Raw genomic sequence first — 26,852 nt, forward strand, 5'->3', positions numbered from 1 at the left:
CAGGAAAACCAGTACAAGAAATGATGGACTATGTAGCAACAAAATGCAAGGAGGCAGAGGAGAGGTTTGTTCCCAAGGGAAACAGAAATAATGGGAAGAACAGAACGAGTCCTTGGTTCACCCAAAGGTGTAGGGAGGCAAAAACTAGGTGTAATAGAGAATGGAAAAGGTACAGAAGACAGAGAACTCAGGAAAATAAAGAAACCAGCCGAAGAGCCAGAAACGAATATGCACAGATAAGAAGGGAGGCTCAGAGACAATATGAAAATGACATAGCATCAAAAGTAAAGACTGACCCGAAGCTGTTGTACAGCCACATCAGGAGGAAAACAACAGTCAAGGACCAGGTAATCAGACTGAGGAAGGGTGATGGGGAATTCACAAGAAACGACCGAGAGGTATGTCAGGAGCTCAACACAAGATTTAAAGAGGTATTTACAGTGGAAACCAGTAGGACTCCAAGAAATCAGAACAGGGGGGCACACCAGCAAGTGCTGGATGAGGTACATATAACCAAGGAGGAGGTGAAGAAGCTGCTATGCGAACTTGACACCTCAAAGGCGGTGGGACCAGACAACATCTCTCCATGGGTCCTTAAAGAGGGAGCAGAGATATTGTGTGAGCCATTAACAAAGATCTTCAACACATCATTTGAAACTGGGCAACTCCCTGAGGTATGGAAAATGGCAAATGTAGTCCCAATTTTTAAAAAGGGAGACAGACATGAGGCACTAAACTACAGACCTGTATCTCTAACGTGTATAGTATGCAAGGTCATGGAGAAGATCATCAGGAGGAGAGTGGTGGGGCACCTGGAAAGAAACAAGTGTATAATTGACAACCAGCACGGTTTCAGGGAAGGAAAATCCTGTGTCACAAACCTACTAGAGTTTTATGACAAGGTGACAGAAGTAAGACAAGAGAGAGAGGGGTGGATCGACTGCGTATTTTTGGACTGCAAGAAGGCTTTCGACACAGTTCCTCACAAGAGGTTACTGCAAAAGCTAGAGGACCAGGCACACATAACAGGAAAGGCACTGCAATGGATCAGAGAATATCTGACAGGGAGGAAACAACGAGTCATGGTACGCGACGAGGTGTCAGAGTGGGCGCCTGTGACAAGCGGGGTTCCACAGGGGTCAGTCCTAGGACCTGTGCTGTTCTTGGTATACGTGAACGACATAACGGAAGGGATAGACTCAGAAGTGTCCTTGTTTGCAGACGATGTGAAGTTAATGAGAAGAATCGAATCGGACGAGGATCAGGCAGGACTACAAAGAGATCTGGACAGGCTACAAGCCTGGTCCAGCAACTGGCTCCTTGAATTTAACCCTGCCAAATGCAAAGTCATGAAGATTGGGGAAGGGCAAAGAAGACCGCAGACACAATATAGTTTAGATGGCCAAAGACTGCAAACCTCACTAAAGGAAAAAGATCTGGGGGTGAGTATAACACCGAGCATATCTCCTGAGGCGCACATCAATCAGATAACTGCTGCAGCATACGGGCGCCTGGCAAACCTACGGATAGCGTTCCGATACCTCAGTAAGGATTCGTTTAAGACTCTGTACACCATCTACGTCAGGCCCATACTGGAGTATGCAGCACCAGTTTGGAATCCACACCTAGTCAAGCACGTCAAGAAATTAGAGAAAGTGCAAAGGTTTGCAACAAGACTAGTCCCAGAGCTACGGGGATTGTCCTATGAAGAAAGGTTGAGGGAAATCGGCCTGACGACACTGGAGGCCAGGAGGGTCAGGGGAGACATGATAACGACATATAAAATACTGCGCGGAATAGACGAGGTGGACAAAGACGGGATGTTCCAGAGATGGGACACAGACACAAGAGGTCACAATTGGAAGTTGAAGACTCAGATGAATCAAAGGGATGTTAGGAAGTATTTCTTCAGTCATAGAGTAGTCAGGCCATGGAATAGCCTAGAAAGTGATGTGGTGGAGGCAGGAACCATACATAGTTTTAAGGCGAGGTATGATAGAGCTCATGGGGCAGGGAGAGAGAGGACCTAGTAGCAATCAGCGAAGAGGCGGGGCCAGGAGCTGTGACTCGACCCCTGCAACCACAAATAGGTGAGTACAAATAGGTGAGTACACACACACACACACACCGAGGTATGATAAAGCTCATGGGGCAGGGAGAGTGAGACCTAGTAGCGACTAGCGACTAGGCGGGGCCAGGAGCTATGACCCAACCTCTGCAACACACACACTCGCAGACGTTTCAGAGATGGAACACAGGAAAAAGGAGGCACAACTGGAGGTTGAAAACTCATGCGAGTCATACGGATGTTAGGAAGTATTTTAGCCTCAGAGTTGTCAGGAAGTCGAGAATCTGTATAGTGGATGCAAGAGCTATTCACAGCTTTAAGAAGAGGTATGATAAGGCCCTTGGAGAGGGGGGAAAACGACTTCGTAGCGGCTATCGAAGAGACGGGGCCAGGAGCTGAGAATCGACCCCTGTAATCACATATAGGTGAATACACACACACACGAACGCACACACACACACACACACGAACGCACACACACACACACACACACACACACACACACACATTAAAAACAGGTGACATCATTCTCATAACATCTGAAGGCTCGATCCTCCGACTTGCTAGTCAGGTGTTGATGGCGTCACAACCCGGCTATGACTTCGGCTCCATAATATACGGAGGCGATACAAAAAAAAAAATATATATATAAACAATTATGGAGGAAATACAATCAAGACACAAAGATACCCAAGCAGACTCAGAGAAACTCAACACAAACATAAAAACACCAGAGAATTATAACTCATTCACTTCACAAATAAAGAAAAAATAGCATAATTAAAAAAAAGATAATTCCCTTTTCTTACAATTATGAAACTGAGAAAAGGCGATTTACTATTCACTAACCTTTTATTTTTTTTTTCCGTCACATTTTTGACTTCGTGGAAATTCCCCTTATTTATTTTCTGTATCAGATCTCCTGGAGAGCGAAACGTTGCAGCACAAAATGTCGCTTTAATTCCATATGTCCTTTTTACCTAACATATTGTCGCTAATTTTACCCAAAGTATAACGAAAAGAAAAAGTCCCTGGCTGGCAACACGTCTCAGCGGAGAAGATACTCAGGTGTACCAACAACATGACGAATCAAACACAAATGCCAAACTTGCGAATCTGTATCTGAAGAAAATTTGCCCACCAGTTGCTGTTTTTTTTTTCATATCGATACAGAAATAACATACGAAGACAGTAGAAGCTGAGGTAATCAGTCCCTTCCCTCTTAATTAAAAAAGAAAAAAGAGACGTTGGCTGGCGAAATGTCTTCAGATGAAGATACCCAGGTGCTGCAGCACATGTGTTTTATTTGTAGCCAGGTGTTGCAACACATGTATTTAATTCCTAGTAGCTAGGTGTTGCTACACATGTGTTTAATTTGCAGCCAGGTATTGCAGCACATGTGTTTAATTCCTAGTAGCCAGGTGTTGCAACACGTGTTTAATTTGTAACCAGGTGTTGCAGCACGTGTTTAATTCTTAGTAGCCAGGTGTTGCAACACACATATTTAATTCCTCGTAGCCAGGTGTTGCAGTACATGTGTTTAATTTCTCTTAGCCAGGTGTTGCAACAAGTGTTTAATTTCTCGTAGCCATGTGTTGCAGCACATGTGTTTAATTCTTAGTAGCCAGGTGTTGCAACACATGTGTCTCATTCATCACCTTGTCAGTATTCTCTACAATTACTGGTACACACTCTGAGGTGTTGTGGTGTCTCACGCTCGTTTCTCATCCACGGTCTTACACATAACTTTTCATTTATTTCTGGTAGTGATTTGTTCACAAGTTCATCAATCCGTCACTTCATCAGCCGATAAGTTGATGAACAGGGTATGTTAGCGTATGTTTGGGTATGTCTGGGTATGTTAGCGTATGTTTAGGTATGTTATCGTATGTTTGGGTACATTATTGTATGTTTGGGTATGTTATCGTATGTTTGGGTACATTATTGTATGTTTGGGTATGTTAACTTATGTCTGGGTATGTTATCGTATGTTTAGGTATGTTATCGTATGTTTGGGTATATTAGAGTATGTTTGGGTATGTTAGCGTATGTTTGGGTATGTTAGCGTATGTTTGGGTATGTTAGCGTATGTTTAGGTATGTTAACGTATGTCTGGGTATGTTAGGGAAGATTTAGGTCAGGTGGGTATCAGGTTAGAAGATACATGGGAAGTTATGAGGAATGGGGTTATTAGAGGAGTTTCGCCCACCCACTGGGCTTTTCTCAGGTCCCAAGCCCGTCGAGTGGGCTTAATGAAGACCACATTTTGGGCGAAACATCGTATTTGCCTCCTAAAAGTTTCTCACTCTTCCCTAGTATTGTATTGGTGCCTCTCACCCTTCCCTTCCATTACATTGGTGCATCTCACCCTTAGCTACCATTGTATTGCTGCTTCTCACAGTAACCTACCGTTGTATTGTGTCTGTCACCCTCACCTACACAGTGGGTTTCTTCAGTGGAATACCAATGAGACTCTACGTGGAGATAGCAGAAACAGTGGAGAAGTAAAGGCAATATAATCACTCCGATCCTCAGTCTTGAAGTAATATTTTCTAGGCGATCACTTAACACTTCTCCAGCTCAGGGACTGACTCAAACCTCCACCTCAGCGATGATGGACTGATCACATTATATTTTCCTCTACAACGCTTCTTGGGTTAAAAATTTTAGTCACCTCTGTATTAGACTGAAAGCGACACTTTTCGGTGATAAACATTGCTAAGTGTTGTAGATGCGTCTCACTCGTCTCCCTGTATATGGTAAATATCATTAAAATCTAATTTAACAACGCTAAAAATCTGCTTATTTTTCTTTTCACCCAAGTCATTCAGAGACAGATTTCATATCAGTTCAGATTTCATCATTTAGACTGCCTCTTGCACTCCTTGTCATACCTGTGCTTGCAACTCTTACTTACTAGTGCCAACGTTATGGGGTAATTAAAAAACACGGGGGAAGCTCATATTTTTTTTTTTTTTGCGAGAATTTAACCACAGTTATTTACAGCCGCTGTTAAATATGCTGTCAACAAGGGTCAGTGATGCACTAGAGGCAGCAAAAACACATGCTAATGAGATATAATTACTTAATTATTAACTACGATATTATACAATTTCTCATATTATTCCATAAAAGGTAATTTATGATATGTTTTAGAACATATATAACAACACTGCAGTAGCTAAGGACTCGAACCCATGCTGCTTTGGTCTGCCGTGTTGTTATTGATCAATACCACTCGTTCGTGGTTACAATATATATATATATATATATATATATATATATATATATATATATATATATATATATATATATATATATATATATATATATATATGCAAGGAATTCGCAAGAGCAGGCGAAATATACACAAACACTGATCTCTGGCCGAAGGAGAGACTCACAAGGAACAAGGCACTGCGTACCTTGTTCCAAGGTTCGGTGGTTCGCGTCTCTTTCGGCCAGAGATCAGTTATATATATATATATATATATATATATATATATATATATATATATACACACACACACACACACACACACACACACACACACAGTGATACCTCTCATATCCGAACTATATAGGCCGAGACCGGTTTGCAAACGTGGAGTTTCCGGGTACGTGATTGGAAAAAATGCGCATCCCTACCGTCATATCGCCATCAGCGATGGCTCAGCACCATATATCCTATATGAATGGTTGGTTATACTTCTAACTCCCATAGTCGGTAGGATTTGGGATGTACATGATAAAAATAATGTAGACCTTACTAAAAGACTCCTGAAATTAAATGTCCCACTTGACTTTACCCTAGTGAGCTCTGGTGTCACAGCTCTGTTCACCAAAATCTCTGTCCCTGACTTGCTTTCGTACCATGAAGGGGAACTAGAAAACTTCCCCATGCCCTACCCCACGAAAATAATATTTAAATTGATAAAAAATTTTGTTACTGATTGTAAATTCGTGTTTGAAGGGGAATATTATGCTCAAAAACAAGGCATGGCAATGGGAAATCCCCTTATCCCCTTACTCAGCAACTTGTATATGGAATTCTATGTGACTAGACTTCTTAAAGACATTCTTCCAGATAAAGCTAGTTGGTTCAGATATGTCGATGATGTTCTTTGCCTCTGGTCTAGAAATCATAACATTAATGAGTTCCTACCTAGACTCAGTGGTCTAGTACCTTCCATTAATTTCACAACAGAACATGAAATGAACAATACTTAGCCGGTCTTAGATGTTTTAATCCAACGTGTTGATAGAAATTCAAATTTACGGTCTATAGGAAGTCCACCAATGTGTCGTCATTCATTGACTGCTATTCCAATCACGAAACAAGGGTAAAAAGGAGTGTGTACCTCACAATGTTCTTGAGAGCATTGCGCATCTGCAGTCCAATGTACTTAGAGGATGAATTCAGCAAGTTATTCAACAAAACTGAGATATCCTAGGGATTTTGTCGAGAAGGCATTAATGTAACAAGATTTTCTACAGGACTGAACCTAAGGAAGTTATTGCCAGGCAAAATGTATTAGTTTTACCATACAATGAGAGCCTGTTTTGCCTGCATGAGGTATTAAAAATTATCAATTTAAGCCTTGCTTTCAAAAGCACTGGGACTATGAAACAAAGGCTGATTAAAAACACACCCTCCAACAAAGTTGACGGGGTTTACAATGTCCAATGCGCTCAGTGTCCTCTCTCATATATAGGTCAAACAGGTAAACATCTGGAAACCAGAATAGCCCAACATAAATACTCAGGACAGGGCAGGCGTCGAACGCTGTCTTTAACCATGTTAGTTCCTGTGATTACAGTTCTGTCATAGAAACACAACTGAATCTTCCCTCTAGAAACATGACAGGAATAACGTATATAACTCAAATTATGGGTTATTCATTTTCGACAGCTATTTAATAGTATCTATTGTACACAAGCTTAAACAATAATGTTATACAGAATCACAGGATTGTTCATTATACCAGGTGGTTTCATGATGGATTGGTGATGCTCGACTAGTGTCTACACACCAAGACATCATGCTACATCAGTTGAGAATGGTTATGTAACTTATTTAGCTGTTACTGTACTATACAAGATTACGTGATAACACAGTGGGTTAAAGGATATTAGAATTAGAAATTTGGATCATAGAAATACTATCGGAATGGTATAGAAGATTCCCAAATAAGGCATATTAATCGATACCGAGAAGACTGGTTGACAATATTTAGGAAAATATGAAGAGATACTTCTGTGTACCCCTGGGAACATTCGAGTACCCCGGACCAGGACACTTAAACGGACAAAAAAGCACATTCATTTCCTTTCTTTTATTAATTAAAAAGGTCACACAGAATAATAGATATCCTTATGTATATCATCCACTGAGAAACGTATTTTCTCAAGTCACATGACTTGTTCTAAGCGGCTAGAAAAAGCTTGGGGTTGGTTACTATATCTTCTAATTTCATTGTCCTTGACTTCTCAAAACCCTCCTACCCCATATAGAGAGGATGGGGATGGTGGTGGTGCACATTCCGAGAGAGGCTGCGGAAGGTGACAGACCCGCATTGCACTACTCTGAGGAAACTTCCCCTCACTCCTTCAGTTTTACCTTGCAACATTGCATAGCTCCTGATGACGTACTGAGAAGTCTGAAAGCACTTGAGCTAAAGATTTCCCCCCCCCTCCCATGGTTTGTCTTGCATAGTTAGGATCGCCTGTCTGCAATTGTTTACATATTTTTTTTATTATCACACTGGCCGATTCCCACCAAGGCAGGGTGGCCCGAAAAGAAAAACTTTCACCATTATTCACTCCATCACTGTCTTGCCAGAAGGGTGCTTAACACTACAGTTTTTAAACTGCAACATTAACACCCCTCCTTCAGAGTGCAGGCACTGTACTTCCCATCTCCAGGACTCATGTCCGGCCTGCCGGTTTCCCTGAATCCCTTCATAAATGTTACTTTGCTCACACTCCAACAGCACGTCAAGTATTAAAAACCATTTGTCTCCATTCACTCCTATCGAACACGCTCACGCATGCCCACTGGAAGTCCAAGCCCCTCGCACACAAAACCTCCTTTACCCCCTCCCTCCAAGTTTTCCTAGGCCGACCCCTACCCTGCCTTCCTTCCACTACAGACTGATACACTCTTGAAGTCACTCTGTTTCGCTCCATTCTCTCTACATGTCCGAACCATCTCAACAACCCTTCCTCAGCCCTCTGGACACCAGTTTTGGCAATCCCGCACCTCCTCCTAACTTCCAAACTACGAATTCTCTGCATTATATTCACGCCACACATTGCCCTCAGACATGACATCTCCACTGCCTCCAGGCGTCTCCTCGCTGCAACATTCATCACCCATGCTTCACAACCATATAAGAGCGTTGGTAAAACTATACTCTCATACATTCCCCTCTTTGCTTCCAAGGACAAAGTTCTTTGTCTTCACAGACTCCTAAGTGCACCTCTCACCCTTTTCCCCTCATCAATTCTATGATTCACCTCATCTTTCATAGACCCATCCGCTGACACGTCCACTCCCAACTATCTGAATACATTCACCTCCACCATACTCTCTCCCTCCAATCTGATATCCAATCTTTCATCACCTAATCTTTTTGTTATCCTCATAACCTTACTCTTTCCTGTATTCACCTTTAATTTTCTTCTTTTACATACCCTACCAAATTCATCCACCAACCTCTGCAACTTCTCTTCAGAATCTCCCAAGAGCACAGTGTCATCAGCAAAAAGCAACTGTGACAACTCCCACTTTATGTGTGATTCTTTATCTTTTAACTCCCCTCCTCTTGCCAAGACCCTCGCATTTACTTCTCTTACAACCCCATCTATAAATATATTAAACAACCACGGTGACATCACACATCCTTGTCTAAGGCCTACTTTTACTGGGAAATAATCTCCCTCTTTCCTACATACTCTAACTTGAGCCTCACTATCCTCGTAAAAACTCTTCACTGCTTTCAGTAACCTACCTCCTATGCCATACACCTGCAGCATCTGCCACATTGCCCCCCTATCCACCCTGTCATACGCCTTTTCCTAATCCATAAATGCCACTAAAACCTCTTTAGCCTTATCTAAATATTGTTTTCTTATAAGTTTCACTGTAAACACCTGGTCCACACACCCCCTACCTTTCCTAAAGCCTCATTGTTCATCTGCTATCCTATTCTCCGTCTTACTCTTAATTCTTTTAATAATAACTCTACGATACACTTTACCAGGTATACTCAAAAGACATATATATATATATATATATTATATATATATATATATATATATATATAAATAAATAAAAGAGAGAGAGAGAGAGAGAGAGAGAGAGAGAGAGAGAGAGAGAGAGAGAGAGAGAGAGAGAGAGAGAGAGAGAGAGAGAGAGAGAGAGATAGAGAGAGAGAGAGAGAGAGAGAGAGAGAGAGAGAGAGAGAGAGAGAGAGAGAGAGAGAGAGAGAGAGAGAGAGAACTGAGCACATTCGTGTTTACATCTTACTTACATTCCCAGAGTACGTAATTGTTTGTGTACATGAAATGAGTTGATTGTGGGTTGGTTATTGGTGGGGCGTGTTGGGTTAGTGACGCAGTGAGTTATTGGTGATGTGTGGGAACCAGTTATGTACCCACAAGCCGATTCAAAAATGCTTTTGATTTTATCCTGTTTGTAAACTATCCTGCCTGTAAATCGTCCTGCTTGTAAATTATATTGCCTGTAAATTATCCTGCTTGTAAATTTTCCTGGCTGTAAACTTTCCTGCATGTGAATTTTCCTGCCAGTAAATTATCCTGCTTGTAAATTATCCAGTTTGTACATTTTCCTGCCTGTGAATTTTCCTACCAGTAAATTATCCACTTGAACTTTCTTCTTATGCAAAATTATCATCCGCATGCAACGCTCTGTTCCAGTTTACGATGTTTGTGCTCTCACAGAGTTTAACGTGGGTAATGAAGTTTTTTACTGAATTGCTGTATCATGTAGTGCCTTGTTCTGTCTTGCTGTATCTTGCAGTGACTTGTTCTGTCTTGCTGTATCTTGCAGTGCCTTGTTCTGTCTTGCTGTATCTTGCAGTGCCTTGTTCTGTCTTGCTGTATCTTGCAGTGCCTTGTTCTGTCTTGCTGTATCTTCCAGTGCCTTGTTCTGTCTTACCGTATCTCGCAGTGCCTTGTTCTGTCATGTTGTATCTTGCAGTGCCTTGTGCTGTCTTACTGTGTCTTGCAGTGCCTTGTGCTGTCTTATTGTATCTTGTAGTGCCTTGTTCTGTCTTACTGTATCTTGTAGTGCCTTGTTCTGTCTTGCTGTATCTTGCAGTGCCTTGTGCTGTCATGTATCTTGCAGTGCCTAGTTCTGTCTTGCTGTATCTTGCAGTGCCTTGTTCTGTCTTGTTGTATCTTGCAGTGCCTTGTTCTGTCTTACCGTATCTTGCAGTGCCTTGTTCTGTCATGTTGTATCTTGCAGTGCCTTGTGCTGTCTTACTGTGTCTTGCAGTGCCTTGTGCTGTCTTACTGTATCTTGTAGTGCCTTGTTCTGTCTAGCTGTATCTTGTAGTGCCTTGTTCTGTCTTGCTGTATCTTGTAGTGCCTTGTTCTGTCTTGCTGTATCTTGCAGTTCCTTGTTCTCTCTTGCTGTGTCTTGCAGTGCCGTGTTCTGTCTTACCGTATCTTGCAGTGCCTTGTTCTGTCATGTTGTATCTTGCAGTGCCTTGTTCTGTCTTACTGTATCTTGCAGTGTCTTGTTCTGTCTTGCTGTATCTTGTAGTGCCTTGTTCTGTCTTACTGTATATTGTAGTGCCTTGTTCTGTCTTGCTGTATATTGTAGTGCCTTGTTGTGTCTTGCTGTATCTTGCAGTGCCTTGTGCTGCCATGTATCTTGCAGTGCCTTGTTCTGTCTTGTTGTACCTTGCAGTGTGTTGTTCTGTCATGTTGTATCTTGCAGTGTCTTGTTCTGTCATGTTGTATCTTGCAGTGCCTTGTTCTGTCTTACCGTATCTTGCAGTGCCTTGTTCTGTCTTGCTGTATCTTACAGCGCTTTGTTCTGTCTTGTTGTATCTTTCAGTGCCTTGTTCTGTCATGTTGTATCTAGCAGTGCCTTGTTCTGTCTTGCTGTGTCTTGCAGTGCCTTGTTCTGTCTTGTTTCTTGCAGTGCCTTGTTCTGTCATGTTGTATATTGCAGTGCCTTCTGTCTTACCGTATCTTGCAGTGCCTTGTTCTGTCTTGCTGTATCTTGCAGTGCCTTGTACTGTCTTACTGTGTCTTGCAGTGCCTTGTTCTGTCATGTTGTATCTTGCAGTGCCTAGTTCTGTCTTGCTGGATCTTACAGTGCCTTGTGCTGTCTTGCAGTGCCTTGTTCTGTCATCTTACTTTGTCTTGCAGTGCCTTGTTCTGTCATGTTGTATCCTGCAGTGCCTTGTTCTGCCTTGCTGTATCTTGCAGTGCCTTGTTCTGTCACGTTGTATTTTGCAGTGCCTTGATCTGTCTTGCTGTATCTTGCAGTGCCTTGTTCTGTCTTATTGCATCTTGCAGTGCCTTGTTCTGTCGCGTTGTATCTTGCAGTGCCTTGTTCTGTCTTGCTGTATCTTGCAGTCCCTTGTTCTATCTTGTGTCTTGCAGTGCCTTCTTCTGTCTTGCTGTATCTTGCAGTGCCTTGTTCTGTCTTGTTGTATCTTGCAGTGTCTTGTTATTGTCTTGCTGTATCTTGCAGTGCCTTGTTCTGTCTTATTTTATCTTGCAGTGTCTTGTTCTGTCTTGCTGTATCTTGCAGTGCCTTGTTTTGTGATGTTGTATCCTGCAGTGCCTTGTTCTGTTTTGCTCTATCTTGCAGTGCCTTGTTCTGTCTTGCTGGATCTTGCAGTGCCTTGTTCTGTCTTACTGTATCTTGTAGTGCCTTGTTCTGTCTTACTGTATCTTGTAGTGCCTTGTTCTGTCTTACTGTATCTTGCAGTGCCTTGTTCTGTCTTACTGTATCTTGCAGTGCCTTGTTCTGTCTTACTGTATCTTGCAGTGCCTTGTTCTGTCTTACTGTATCTTGCAGTGCCTTGTTCTGTCTTACTGTATCTTGCAGTACCTTGTTCTGTCTTACTGTATCTTGCAGTGTCTTGTTCTGTCTTACTGTTTCTTGCAGTGCCTTGTTCTGTCTTACTGTTTCTTGCAGTGCCTTGTTCTGTTTTACTCTATCTTGCAGTGCCTTGCTTTGTCATGTTGTGTCTTGCAGTGCCTTGTTCTGTCTTGCTGTATCTTGCAGTGCCTTGTTCTGTCTTGCTGTATCTTGCAGTGCCTTGCTTTGTCATTTTTTATCTTGCAGTTCCTTGTTCTGTCTTGCTGTATCTTGCAGTTCCTTGTTCTGTCTTGTTGCATCTTGCAGTGCCTTGATTTGTCATGGTGTATCTTGCAGTGCCTTGTTCTATCTTGCTGTATCTTGCAGTGCGTTGTTCTGTCATGTTGTACCTTGCAGTGCCTTGTTCTGTCATGTTGTATCTTGCAGTGCCTTGTTCTGTCTTGCTGGATCTTGCAGTGCCTTGTTCTGTCTTACTGTAACTTGTAGTGCCTTGTTCTGTCTTACTGTATCTTGCAGTGCCTTGTTCTGTCATACTGTATCTTGCAGTGCCTTGTTCTGTCTTACTGTATCTTGCAGTGCCTTGATCTGTCTTACTGTATCTTGCCGTGCCTTGTTCTGTCTTACTGTATCTTGCAGTGCCTTCTGTCTTACTGTATCTTGCAGTGTCTTGTTCTGTCTTACTGTATCTTGCAGTGCCTTGTTCTGTCTTACTGTATCTTTCAGTGCCTTCTGTCTTGCTGTATCTTGCAGTGCCTTGTTCTGTCTTACTGTATCTTGCAGTGCCTTGTTCTGTCTTACTATATCTTGCAGTGCCTTGTTCTGTCTTACTGTATCTTGCAGTGCCTTGTTCTGTCTTACTGTATCTTGTAGTGCCTTGTTCTGTCTTACTGTATCTTGCAGTGCCTTGTTCTGTCTTTCTGTATCTTGCAGTGCCTTGTTCTGTCTTACTGTATCTTGCAGTGCCTTGTTCTGTCTTGCTGTATCTTGCAGTTCCTTGTTCTGTCTTCTTGTATCTTGCAGTGCCTTGCTTTGTCATGGTGTATCTTGCAGTGCCTTGTTCTATCTTGCTGTATCTTGCAGTGCCTTGTTCTGTCTTACTGTATCTTGAAGTGCCTTGTTCCGTCTTACTGTATCTTGTATTGCCTTGTTCTGTCTTACTGTATCTTGCAGTGCCTTGTTCTGTCTTTCTGTATCTTGCAGTGCCTTGTTCTGTCTTACTGTATCTTGCAGTGCCTTGTTCTGTCTTGCTGTATCTTGCAGTACCTTGTTCTGTCTTACTGTATCTTGCAGTGCCTTGTTCTGTCTTACTGTATCTTGCAGTGCCTTGTTCTGTCATGTTGTATCTTACAGTGCCTTGTTCTGTCTTGCTATATCTTGCAGTGCCTTGTTCTGTCTTGCTGTATCTTGCAGTGCCTTGTTCTGTCTTGCTGTATCTTGCAGTGCCTTGCTTTGTCGTGTTGAATCTTGCAATGCCTTGTTCTGTCTTACTGTATCTTGCAGTGCCTTGTTCTGTCATGTTGTATCTTACAGTGCCTTGTTCTGTCTTGCTATATCTTGCAGTGCCTTGTTCTGTCTTACTGTATCTTGCAGTGCCTTGTTCTGTCTTGCTGTATCTTGCAGTACCTTGTTCTGTCTTACTGTATCTTGCAGTGCCTTGTTCTGTTTTGCTGTATCTTGTGGTGCCTTGTTCTGTCTTGCTGTATCTTGCAGTGCCTTGTCCTGTCTTACTGTATCTTGCAGTGCCTTGTCCTGTCTGTGTCTTGCAGTGCCTTATTCTGTTTTGCTGTATCTTGCAGTGCCTTGTTCTGTTTTGCTGTATCTCGCAGTGCCTTGTTCTATCTTGCTATATATTGCAGTGCCTTTTTCTGTTTTGCTGTATCTTGCAGTACCTTGTTCTGCCTTGCTGTATCTTGCAGTGCCTTGTTCTGTCTTGCTGAATCTTGCAGTGCCTTGCTTTGTCATGTTGTATCTTGCAGTGCCTTGTTCTGTCTTGCTGTATCTTGCAGTGCCTTGTTCTGTCTTGCTGTATCTTGCTATCTCGCCATCACTGACACTGATGGTCACTGGCACTGGTCACTGACATTAAGGGTCACTGGCAATTACTGTCACTTGCACTGGTCACTGGAACTGGTGATTGACACTGACGGCCACTGGCACCGATGGTCACTGTCAATGATGGTCACTGGCACTGATGATCACTGGCACTGGTCATTGGGACTTGTCACTGGAAACTGTCACTGGCACTGGTCACTGGCACTGATGGTCACTGGTACTGGTCACTGGAAATAACTGTCACTGGCCACTGGCACTGATGGTCACTGGTACTGGTCACTGGCACCGGTCACTGGCACTGATGGCCACTGGCACTGGTCACTGACTCTGATGGTCACTGGCCTATTTCAATGGCACTGGTCACTGGCACTGGTCACTGGTACTAATTGTCATTGGCACTGATGTTCAATGACACTGACGATCACTGGCACTTTTCACTGGCACTGGTCACTGTTACTGGTCACTGGCACTGGTCACTGTTACTGGTCACTGGCACTGGTCACTGGCACTGGTCATTGGGCCAACAATGGGGGTTTCCTCTCTTGGCAATTTGTCCTTGTTATCTAATTTCATTTATTTTCTGAAGATTTGTAATGTATTACACTTTGTGTGTGTGTGTGTGTGTGTGTGTGTGTGTGTGTGTGTGTGTGTGTGTGTGTGTGTGTGTGTGTGTGTGTGTGTGTGTGTGTGTGTGTGTGTGTGTGTGTGTGTGTGTGTGTTTGCAAAACACACACACACTATTATAACAGAGCTGTACATTTAACCACCCCTGTTTCCTCTCCTGCTCCTCTTGTTCCCTTTCTTACTCCTTCCCTTGCTCCCTCTCACTCTATTTCTGTCTTTCTTGCTCCCTCTGCTGCTCCCTTTAATTCTTTCTCACTTGTTTCCCCTGCTCCTTCATTGCACCCTCTTCTCCTCTTCTCAGTTTCTCTCCTTTCCTCACCTTCTCACTTCTTCTCCTCACTTTACCTTCTCATTGCTTCCCTCTCGTTGTCACCTCACCTCACACTCCTACTCTCCTCCTTTCTTCACCTCAGCCTCACACATACCTGACATGTTTACCCAGGGGTTGAGTGAGGTCTTGTGGCACTGCTGGCTCCAGCCTGGAGTGCCACGTCTAGTATGCCTGGCACTTCAAGGGTTGGTACTTTGATACCGTCGAAAGAAATTGAAGCTATCCTTTCCCTTCTTGGAACAAACCTGCTTACCTTTCAGTGTCGCCCAGGTGCTGTACGACTCTTAGGGGTCAGAAACTCTGCCTATTCTTCCCTGTTTAATGTAATGTAATACCACTATGGGTTTAGCGCTTCCTTATGAATACAGTATATATTTACATAATTCAATACCATGGTATTGTATTATGCAATGGAGCATTTCCAGTGTTTCATACACAGCTGTTCCACCTCCGTTTACAGCTGTGCGTCCTTCATACACAGCTGTAACGAGCTGTCAGTGTGCTACAGTTCTGGTGCTTTGAGCACGCCAAGCGCTCAAGCAGCTCTTTCTAGCACTGGGCGGGGGTTTCTGTGCTGCTTAGTCAAGGCTTCTGGTAGGATTCCATGCCAGAATGCAGTTGCCCTTGCTGATCCCTGTGTGTCAGTCGGAGGTCAGATTTTCGTCTTCCTGACTTGGACGACACGAGATGTGCAGAGAATAATCCTGGCGACGGTATAAGACATGAAGTAAGAGTTTGGCATTGGAACATAAGAACATAAATGTTTCGCCAACCAGTGGCTTTACCAGTTGAAATAATGGAGATTCTCTGCTTTTTGCTGTTATACCATGACTCAATCCATGTTATTATTTTATTTCCTATTCCATGAGCTGCCACTTAAGTCTTTTGTGAGGTGCTCGTTCGACGGCTTTACTGAAATACAAGTAAACAACTTCATATTCTTTATTGTTGCTCGCTGCCTCAGTTGCTTTATTAAAGAAGGTCAGTAAAGATGTCAGGCAAGAACGACCTCTCGTGAATCCATGCTGATATTCATTTATCAAATTATGCTCGTAAAGATAACTTTTAATAATGTCAGCTGTAAGTGATTCTAATTATTTACTTACCATAGACGTTAGGCTTACTGGGCGGTAATTTGATGCAATGAACTTATCTCATGATTTAAATATAGGAATTACATTAGCCGTCTTCCACATCTCTGGCACAACACCAGTTTGGATGGACGCATTGAACACGCTCGTTGGCGCCTGGCTAAATTCCAACTTGCATGCTTTAATTATCTATGAAAACAATTCGTCAGGCCCCGGTGACTTATTTTGTTTCAGTTTATCTACTTGTTTGATAACCATGTGCGTCGTGACAGAAATATTACTTAATTTGTTTTCTCCAGGAACTTAATAGTTGTTCATTGCTGGGATATTATATGGCTTGCGTAAAGACGGACAAGAAATAACCATTAAAAACGAGAACACATTTCCTATTCATTTTCAGTCAGCTGCCCATTCCCAGTTCTCAGTGGTCCTACTTGTTCCCTCAATTTTGTCTTATACACTTCAAAGAATAATTTTGGATTAGACTTTGATTCATTAGCGACTTTAATTTCATCGTCGCGTTTAGCTTTTCTAATCCTCTTTTTTATTTCTCTTTTAAAAATAATGTACTGGTCAATAAGGTTACTCTCTCCTCTTCTGATGCATCTATAAACTCCTCTTTACTCTCCTAATAGACGCTTTAATCTCCCATACATCCATTTTGGATAATTCTTATTCGACCTAATTTCTCCCTGGGGAATAAATATACTCTGAGCACGTTGTACATCGATAAAGTAGACATGTGCAACACTTGGGTATCTTTACTGGGGAAACGTTTCGCCACGCAGTGGCGTCATCGGTCCTAAACAAAGAAGAATTATGAAAATCTTCACCATTCTTCATTGTACTGGACTGATGAAGCCACTGTGTGGTGAAACGTTTCCTCAGTATAGATATCCAAGTGTTGCACATGTGTCTAATTTATCAACTTGTCGGTTCTCTGAACCATTTGTCTACATTGCACATTGTCAAGAAAATAATCATGAATGCAGAGATCCATTCATTATTGCAATTACGATTATAGACAATATAATAATTATCTACTTAATACAAGTTGAGATTAGACAGGTGTTCCCTAAATCGATATATAATCGGCAAAACGAAAATTGGGGACTTTTACTGTATTCTTATTCTCTCTCTCTCAGGTAATGCCAATATTGTGATCACTTGCACCATGCTCTTCGGTAATCTACAGATTATTTACGAGGGTTTCTTTATTTGAGAAGACTAGGTCGAGCAAATTGTTACCCCTGGTAGGCTCTGTTACACACTGCAGTCCTGAGCTACCAGGAAGTCATTAGACTCCTGATTATCGGTCAAAGAAGTCCAGTCAATTTGACTAAAGTTATAATCTCCTGCTCTTACTACGTTATTGTGTCTAAAAGTCCTAACAGTTTCGTCCCCAAAAATGTCTCCCTCTATAGTTTTCTAAACCAGGAAGTTAGTATATTACACCTAAAATTAGTTTTTCTTTTCGTTCTAGAAATTCTATCTAACATATTCTGTGACTAACCCATCTATTTTTATATTTGTTATTATGAAAATTTATATTTTCTCGTACATATAATGCTACTCTACCCCCTTCCTGTTACTATATCTATCTACATGGAACAACTTAAACCCTTGAATGTGGCACTCGGCAATCATGTCCTGACTTTAAATTATAACATGTTTCAGTTATTACAATAACATTAATGTTAGCCGCACACTACCAAACGCAATTCATTTATTTTATTCCTGGCGCTTCGACAGTTATTATAAAATGCATTAATATAATTTTTCCTCTGAACCTTTCTCCTATTCATCTTTACTTTTCCACAAATTCTCTTATTACTACCCAACTTTACATGATGACTGTTATTCTTAAAATTCATGTTATCAAAGCCTTAATCAATATTTCTACACTCATTATTTCCCTTTCTAAACCCATACCTCTAATACCAGATTAGCAACACATTTCACTGAACTAGTGAGAATACCCACACCTGCCCTGGGTAAGTGAACTCCATCCATGGCATATATATCATTTCTGCCGTAGCAATGAATTGTACTGCATTAACCTTAGTGTTTGTCCAGCCAAGAGTTAATACCAATTGTTCTGGAAGTGCCTGGTCATGGACCAGGCAGCGAGGGCGTTGACCCCCGAACATCCTCCAGGTATGAAGGCGCTGGTTGGATGGGGGTCCGTGTGGTGCCTGACTCCTGTAAGTGACCTTTGCTGTATCCTTTTTCTTGTGAATCTTCTCGTTTTTTTTTATCATCGTCTTTAGTGAATGGTTGAAGAATGATGATGATTCTTGCTGGCACTGGCGAGGAAATGTAATAATTGTTAGCAGTTTTCAATTTGCAAGTATTTGTTGCAAGCTCTTGTGTGTAGACCCAGTGTCTTCTGTCGGTTGATTTAGATAGAATAATTTCCTGTTGTCAGCTTTCGAGAGTTCTAGTAAGTGCTCGCATTATGTCACCATGCAAGTAGTCACAGCTATACAACATGTCTACAGTGCGTTGACGCCTATGTTAACAGGGTGAGATGTGGAAGAAATCAATAAGCCATAGTTCAAGGAAACATATCAACACAAGAGTCTTCATGTGGAAGGTGAGGTGTGAGCTGGGAAATTCACTGCTGCGGTAAGGTCGTGGCTGGACCATGTGATTAGAAACACCTCTGACAGACCCTCTCGTGCTTCTGACTAGCTCACACAAAAACGGTTCCAGTTTTTCATACTCTCTCCAGAGCTCCATTCACTTTAGTTTAAAATGATTTCTGGACTCTGTATAAGAAAGGTAAGCAGTGTAGTTGTAGCTAGCATGCAGGAGACCTACATGTCAGTGCAGCATGTACATCGACTATCTTCATTGACAAAACATTTCGTCTACCCTGTAAGCAGGTTTCGCCAGTCGCCTGCAACGCATGCCAAGCATTTCCTCATTAAAGATACTCAATGTTGTACATGTTTCCTGCTCACCTACTTGCGGTACAGTATACAATTAATAAAATCGACTGATTTTGTAGAAGTGTTCCAGATACAAGGTGAGCTGTAGATGGTCCAAGCTTGCTATGTACTCAAGACTTTCTGAGTGTTTTGTGAGCTCTGACGCAGTGAGCTCTAGTTCTGAGTAGTTACGCTTCCTGAACGCACTGTGAGCTCTGGTGTAGTGAGCTCGTGCTGACAATAAAAATAAATCTCACTGACTCTGTGCTGTCCAAGGTTTATTCTCCATTATTCATCGTTAATGTATTCACATAACAATATCATGCCTATCACAAACGTCAAATTTTATTTTTTTTGTAAACGCTACGAAGTGAACCTGACATTATTATTATTATTATTATTATTATTATTATTATCATCATCATCATCATCATCATCATCATTATTGTCAGTCCCACGTGTCTACCTTTCAGTGACTGTATAACCTTACCTCTCCCTCACGTCCCACTGCTGGGCCCACAGTAAGGGGCCAATATAGAGACTACCTGCCACTCAGCTTATTAACCTGCCACTACCCACTGAGTTAATTATTTCTCCGGGCTCTCTGTCTGTCTGTCTGTCTGTCTGTCTGTCTGTGTCTGTCTCTCTCTCTCTCTCTAAGATGCAGTACACACGTGCAGCATCTGGTTATCTTTATTGTAGACGTTTCGCTATCCAGTAGCTTTATCAATACAAATTCTAGGACATAATTTGAAGATAGAACTATATGCAGAAGATGAGGTAATCAGTCCCTCAGCCTTGGAGTTGGTGTGATGAGCACCGTGGTCATGGAGGTTCTGGTGCAGAGGCAAGGAGCCTGGCGCTTATATACTAACGTCAGGTGGAAAGGGGACGTGTAGCAGACGAGGGCATAGTCACTGGTGGGCGGGATTCCCCAGTGGAAATAGGTCCTACCCAAAGAGATGGGTTAGTTGTAGTAGTAGTTGTCGTAGCCGTGAAGGAAGTTATGTACATGTTCTCAGAATCAAGATTCCATGATGTTGCAGTGTCTGACAAGTTGTGCAAGAATGGTATATAATACCGACAAGACGAAATTAAGACACATGTGCAACATCTGGGTATCTTTATTGTAGACGTTTCGCCATCCAGTGGTTTTATCAATACAAATTCTAGGACATAGCTTGAAGACAGTAGGACTATATACAGAAGATGAGGTAATCAGTCCCTCAACCTAGGAGTAGGTACTCTTCGCACCTACTCCAAGGTTGAGGGAATTTGTATTTATAAAGCCAGTGGATGGCGAAACGTCTATAATAAAGATACCCAGATGTTGCACATGTGTCTTGATTTCATCTTGTCGGTATTGTATACCATTCTTGTACAAGATGTAGTAATTGTACTCCAGACGGCGCTTTGGTCCGTCCCGGACCAAAAGCATTTCACCATCTGGTCCAGGAGAGGGCGAAACATCGTCAAGAAAGTTACTCTTGAGTGAGGATCATTTCAAACAAGTGAACTTTCCTTAGCAGCAGGAATTACTGCCATTCTTGATATAACGCTGGCATCTTTAGAGTTCCAGTGTTAACAAGATGGACGTCAATGGTGCCATACATCCCCCATCCCTCCCTCCCTCTCTCCGTCATTCCCTCACTCTTCCCCTCTCTCCCCTTCCCCTCCCCTTTACTCTCCCCGGGCCACCCAAAAAAAGAGCGGCTCTTTACTGGGAAAAAGGGGAGAGAAATCGATGGCATCCCGCCAGCGTTGGCATCGTCACTGCTGCAGTGCCTTCACTGCTGCAGCAGTACCCTCACTGCAGCAGAAGTACCGTCACTGCAGCAGCAATACCGTCACTACGGTAGCAGTACCGTCACTGCAGCAGCAGTACCGTCACTGCAGCAGCAGTACCGTCACTGCAGCAGCAGTACCGTCACTGCAGCAGCGTCACTGGAAATAGAGCCGGTATCAAGTTTCCTCATGGGATCAAACGTTCTCGTATGGTGACATCACTGTTGCTGTGACAAGTGACATCACTGTTGCAGTTACAGAAAGTGATCTCACTGTTCCAGTCACTGCATGCGACCTCACTGTTGCAGTCGCTGCAAGTGACCTCTCCGTTAAAAGCATTGTAAGTAGCCTTGTTGCTCCAGTCACTGCAAGAGAAGTGTCGCAGCAAATTACCTCACAGTTGCAACGACTGTAAGTGGCCTCTGCTGGAATCACTGCAAGTGTCCTCACTGTTGCAATTATTGCTAGTGGTATCTCAGTGTAGCACAGTTAATGGTTTCCTCACTGTTGCACTTGCTGCAAGTGCCGTCACTGTTTCTAACTGCAAGTGGCCTTTCACTGCTGTAGTCACTGCACATGGCCTCTAGCTGTTATAGTCTATACAGAAAGCCTCACAATTGAAATATCTGTAAATTCCCTTACTGCTGCACTTAACGCAAGTGGCCTCACTATTGTAATCACTGCAAGTGGTCAATCACTGAAGTCAGCTTCATAACTGTACTGTAAGTGGCATCACCGCTGCAAATAACAACAATTTATTTCACTGTTGCAAGTCACAGCACTTGACTTCACTGTTGATGAATAACATGTTGACTGACGTGTTTTATATCTTCACTGTTGCTTCGGTTTACACTGCATATAAGGTCTACAGTGTTGGTTAGATCTACGTTTTCACTGTTGTCTAGGATTACACTCTTACTGAGATCAACATTCACCTCGCTGGCCCTCACTGTGTACAGCAATACATCTATTCGGCCTTTAAATCAACTTCATTTGTTGAGTGCTCAATGAGGATTAAAGCCTACCAGCTACACGAGGGTCATTAACGTCTGCAGGTCACACCTGGGCACCTACCAGCTACACGAGGGTCATTAAGTCTGCAGGTCACACCTGGGCACCTACCAGCTATACGAGGGTCATTAAGTCTGCAGGTCACACCTGGGCACCCACCAGCTACACGAGGGTCATTAAGTCTGCAGGTCACACCTGGGCACCTACCAGCTACACGAGGGTCATTAAGTCTGCAGGTCACACCTGGGCACCTACCAGCTATACGAGGGTCATTAAGTCTGCAGGTCACACCTGGGCACCTACCAGCTATACGAGGGTCATTAAGTCTGCAGGTCACACCTGGGCACCTACCAGCTACACGAGGGTCATTAAGTCTGCAGGTCACACCTGGGCACCTACCAGCTACACGAGGGTCATTAAGTCTGCAGGTCACACCTGGGCACCTACCAGCTACACGAGGGTCATTAAGTCTGCAGGTCACACCTGGGCACCTACCAGCTACACGAGGGTCATTAAGTCTGCAGGTCACACCTATTTATTACCAGACAAGAATACTTGAACACCTTAAACAAGGACTAAACCAACTCTCAGTGTATACACAACTCTCAGTGTATACACAACTCTCAGTATATACACAACTCTCAGTGTATACACAACTCTCAGTGTATACACAACTCTCAGTGTATACACAACTCTCAGTGTATACACAACTCTCAGTATATACACAACTCTCAGTGTATACACAACTCTCAGTGTATACACAACTCTCAGTATATACACAACTCTCAGTGTATACACAACTCTCAGTATATACACAACTCTCAGTGTATACACAACTCTCAGTGTATACACAACTCTCAGTAAATACACAACTCTCAGTGTATACACAACTCTCAATGTATACACAACTCTCAGTATATACACAACTCTCAGTGTATACACAACTCTCAGTATATACACAACTCTCAGTGTATACACAACTCTCAGTATATACACAACTCTCAGTATATACACAACTCTCAGTATATACACAACTCTCAGTATATACACAACTCTCAGTATATACACAACTACACAGTGAGAGACATATCAGAGTCACATATGAAATCGTCTACAACACAGCCAAAAATATCAATAATATTTGTAAACATTATGTTTAGGGGTAATAATGTTTCAAGGAAAGATCTATGGGAAAATTTCTTTAACTACAGCTGATTATCTTCTTTATTTTGACGTTGATTATTGAAGTGAAACATGATAATCAAGCGCTCAGGAGAGGCTCGAACCTCCGGGCAAATAACTCTATTTTTTTTTTGTAATTGATTAAAAAAAAGCAAGTAAATAGGAGTGTAAACAGAGTGTGTTAATGTTGTCAGTGAGGCGATAACATTTATGACTCTTGTCAACATGACACGCAGCGCCAGCGTGCCGGATGAACCAACTTCATTTGCATACACACGCATGTATACATACAAACTGAAGGTAGATAAGCAAATACTGTTTCTAGGCACACCAGTAGTCAAGCACACACGCGCACACGCACGCACGCGCACGCACACACACACACACACACACACACACACACACACACACACACACACACACACACACACACATACAAGGAGTCAGAGTGGGCGCCTGTGACAAGCGGGGTTCCACAGGGGTCAGTCCTAGGACCTGTACTGTTTTTGGTATATGTGAATGACATAACAGAAGGGATAGACTCTGAAGTGCCCTTGTTTGCAGATGATGTGAAGTTAATGAGGAGAATTAAATCGGTCGAGGATCAGGCAGGACTACAAAGAGACCTGGACAGGCTACAAGCCTGGTCCAGCAACTGGCTCCTTGAATTTAACCCTGCCAAATGAAGACCGCAGACAGTGTATAGTCTAGGTGGCCAAAGACTGCAAACCTCATTCAAGAAAAAGGACCATAGCGTGAGTATAACACCGAGCACGTCTCCTGAGACGCACATCAATCAGATAACTGCTGCAGCATGCGGGCAAACCTGAGGATAGCGTTCCGATACCTCAGTAAAGAATCGTTCAAGACTCTGTACATCATTTATATCAGGCCCATACTGGAGTATGCAGCACCAGTTTGGAATCCACACCTGGTCAAGCACGTCAAGAAATTGAAGAAAGTGCAAAGGTTTGCAACAAGACTAGTCCCAGAGCTAAGGGGATTGTTCTACTAAGAAAAGTTAATGGAAATTTGCCTGACGACACTAGAGGACAGGAGGGTCCGGGGAGACATGATAACGACATATAAAATACTGCGTGGAATAGATGAGGTGGACAAAGACAGGATGTTCCAGAGATGGGACACAGAAACAAGAGGTCACAATTGGAAGTTGAAGACTCAGATGAATCAGAAGGATGTTAGGAAGTATTTCTTCAGTTGTCAGTCAGTGGAACAGCCTAGAAAGTGACGTAGTGGAGGCAGGAACCATACATAGTTTTAAAACGAGGTTTGATAAAGCTCATGGAGCAGGGAGAGAGAGGGCCTAGTAGCAATCAGTGAAGAAGCGGGGCCAGGAGCTATGAATCGACCCCTGCAACCACAAATAGGTGAGTACAAATATGTGAGTATACACACACACCAACTACTAACATGGCAAGGAAAGCAGCAACAGCCAGGCACAGGGGCAAAAAGTCAGCTAAGAACAAGGAAATAAATACAGCTACACACTAAGAATTAACATACAAACACCTTATGCAAGTGAGAGCACCAGGGCTCCGTAACCCCAGCCCCCACCCCCCCACCCCTACAGCGCACCAAAGGAAGGGGCTATTAAGTAATGCTAGTTGTTAAGTAATTAAATAATCGAGTGAGTCATAGGAGCCATTTCTCTCTCTCTCTCTCTCTCTCTCTCTCTCTCTCTCTCTCTCTCTCTCTCTCTCTCTCTCCTTTACACAGGGTTTTGCAAGGTTAGGTTAAGGTTCCTAACTGTTTACAAGGAAAGTGCTGTTACCCACATCAGCTCATTTGAAAGCCTTTTTATTGTTAAGAGATATATAGAGAGGGAACAGGATGAAGTTGGAGCAATCTGTGGTCCAGCCAGTCAACTGACTTTATTTCGTTGATGTTGTACGAACATGTTCCAGACACGAGTCATCCTAGGAATAAATCATGTCAGGTGAAGTGATGTTCTGGAGAAGAGTACAGTCAGAATGTAGCTGCTGCTTACTGCCCGTCTTGTTGTGTACAAGCTGTCCTAGGAATGAAGTCAAGTGTGGTACCTCTCTCTCTCTCTCTCTCTCTCTCTCTCTCTCTCTCTCTCTCTCTCTCTCTCTCTCTCTCTCTCTCTCTCTCTCTCTCTCTCTCTGGAAAAATTCACATCAATTCACGGGAATATTCTTGAGGTATATTCATTAAGCCTACACTTATATTCTTTAGGTATATTCAGTATGTCAAATGTTTTATTCTTTATGTATATTCAATATGTCAACAATTATCCTAACATAAAACTGAAAGTTTAAATCTTACATACCTTTTATATAAATTTCAAACGCTAATTAAACCTTAAATGCGTTTTACATGAATTTTTAAAGCAAAAATCATTTAATGTTTTCACACTCGGAAAACAGAGAGAATGTTGAATTATGTGGAGAGGATTTCCAGCAGTGTAAAAGAAAACATTCGTAAATGCAGATTTATACAGAGAGAAAGCTTCTTCTAATTTAGAAATTGTACGAAAAGATTTTTATTATTGTCGGGGATCGTTTGAGAGCAAGGTGGATACTTAGTAGTTATATGAGGTAAATTTGATGATACGAAGACACATGCGCGCACATACAGAGACAGACACACAAAGACACACAGAGACAGACACACAAACACAGACACACAAACACAGACACACAAACACACACACACAAACACAGAGACACACACACGTGAGCTTAGAATATATAGTAGTTACAAGTGGAGAGGGTAACAGGAGTAGGATGGGAAAAGCCAAACTATAAACGGGGAACTACACAGGTATGAGGAGCTTCTTGCAGGAGGTTCAGTGGGAAAGAGAATTGGTAGGAAAGTCAGTAAACGAAATGAACTACGTAACAACAATATGCAAGGAGGCAGAAGAAAGGTTTGTTCCCAAGGGCAACAGAAACAATGGGAAGACCAGAACGAGCCCCTGGTTTACGTGAAGGTGTAGGGAGGCAAAAACTAGGTGCACTAGAGAAAGGAAAAAGTACAGAACACAAAGGACCCAGGAAAATAAAGAGATTACTCGAAGAGCCCAGCGACAATACGAAAACATTGCATCGAAAGCCAATTCCGACTAGAAGCTCTTGTATAGGCACATCAGGAGGAAGACAACAGTCAAGGACCAGGTAATCAGGCTGAGAAAAGAAGGTGGGGAGCTCACAGGAAATGATCAAGATGTGAGGAGCTCAACAAGAGATTTAAGGAAGTCTTTTCAGTGGAGACAGAAAGGACTCTGGGAAGAAAGAACAGAGGAGTACATCAACAAGGGATATGCCAACAAGTGTTCGATGAAATACAACGAAGGAGGAGGTGAAGAAGCTGCTAAGTGACCTTAGAGAGGGAGCTGAGACAGTGTGTGTGCCACTAACCACAATTTTCAACACATCCATTGACACTGGGCAACTACCTGAGGTATGGAAGACGGCAAATGTAGTCCCCATTTTTAAGAAAGGAGACAGAAACGAGGCACTGACCTATAGACCAGTGTCACTGACGTGTACTGTATGCAAAGTCATGGAGAAGATTATCAGGAGGAGAATGGTGGAGCACCTAGAACGGAACCAGCTTATTGACAACCAAACACGGATTCATGGAAATCAAATCTTGTGTCACAAACCTACTGGAGTTTTATGACAAGGAAACGGAAGTAAGACAC

This window comes from Cherax quadricarinatus, chromosome 2 (genome assembly GCF_038502225.1).
Source record: "Cherax quadricarinatus isolate ZL_2023a chromosome 2, ASM3850222v1, whole genome shotgun sequence".
In the NCBI taxonomy this organism is placed as follows: Eukaryota; Metazoa; Arthropoda; class Malacostraca; order Decapoda; family Parastacidae; genus Cherax; species Cherax quadricarinatus.